Consider the following 1,495-nt stretch of genomic DNA (forward strand, 5'->3'; position numbering starts at 1 on the left):
GACCGCGGAGGACTGCTCGTGCTGGCCCCGTTGGGCGGCATTGATGGTGTGTTGCAGAGAGCATGTGCGATTGCAAGTGTCGGCCGGGTTTGGGTTCCCTTGGGCTTTCGGGTGCCTTGGACGCTGTCTTGCGAAGACCATGGGCACAAGGCCCCGTCCTGGCCCCTTGTTCGATTCGCTCTCGTCTTGCGCTTGCTTCCAAGGTCCTCCATGACCTTCCCCATGGCCTTGCTAGATCCCCCCCATGACGCATGACCTCTGTCCGTTGATTGGTTTTGAGTGCACACCATGCCCGGCTTGGCACCGTGTTGTCGCGTGAGTGGCATTTGGATCGTGCATGCTGGTGGGCTACCTGCCAATGCGCACAAGCCTTGCACACTAGCCTTGCGCACGAGCCTTGCACAAAAGCCTTGGACACAAGCCTTGCGCACAAGCCATGCGCACAAGCCTTGGACGCTAGCCTTGCACACAAGCCATGCATACAAGCCTTGCTCACAAGCCTTGGGCACTGGCCCATCGCAGTAGCCTTGCACACAAGCCTTGCGCACTAGCTTTGGGCACGAGCCTTGCGCACTTGCCTTGGGCACTAGCCTTGCACACAACCCTTGGGAACTAGCCTTGCGCACCAGCCTTGCCCACAAGCCTTGCACACCAGCCTTGCACACTAGCCTTGCATACAAGCCTTGCACACTAGCCTTGCACACAGGCCATGCTCACTAGCCTTGGGCACTAGCCTTGCACACAGACCTTGGGCACTAGCCTTGCGCACTAGCCTTGCCCACGAGCCTTGCACACTAGCCTTGCACGCAGGCCTTGCACGCTAGGCATGCTTGGGCCAGCAGCTCCCGCATCAAGTCGGCGGGTGTAGGCACGGTTGGGCGCAGATCCCGCATCGCCTCGTCGCGTCTGGGCGCAAACCCGTCGCGTCTCGTTGCGTCTTCAGAAGTCGTCGCTAACAGCACCTTTGGTTGCCACTGGTGGTTAGGCGGGTTGGTTGCGCAAACCCTATAGGAGGGTGGCATGCTGCGGGGCGCTGGAATGCGCAGGCTTAGGGCGTTTTTGCCCGGATAGGCACTGGAATGTGCTGGTTTTGGGCGTTTTTGCCTGGATAGGCTAAGGAATGGGCATGCTTTGGGCGTTTTCCCCGGATAGGCACTGGAATGGGCTGGTTTTGGGCGTTTTTGCCTGGATAGGCTAACGAATGGGGCATGCTTTGGGCGTTTTTGCCCGGGTAGGCACTGGAATGCCTGGCCTTGGCTGGGCATTGCTGGGTTGGGCTCCCTTGGCCTTTCAGGCGCCTTGGATGCTGTCTTGTGAAGACCATGGGCACAAGGCCATGGCATATAGTGGGGAATGGACCATGGTTGCCAAGGTTAGGCAATATAGAGGGCGGTGGGCGAGTAGGCCATGGCGTCACTTGTTTGCCCGTGTTTGCTCCCTTTGTGCGTTGTTTGGTTTTGGGAGCACACCTACCTTGCTAGGCTCGGCGGCTTAC

Source organism: Tasmannia lanceolata, unplaced genomic scaffold (assembly GCF_043159265.1).
Source record: "Tasmannia lanceolata isolate RefF3 unplaced genomic scaffold, GAP_Taslan_0.1 ptg000022l, whole genome shotgun sequence".
NCBI classification, from domain to species: Eukaryota; Viridiplantae; Streptophyta; class Magnoliopsida; order Canellales; family Winteraceae; genus Tasmannia; species Tasmannia lanceolata.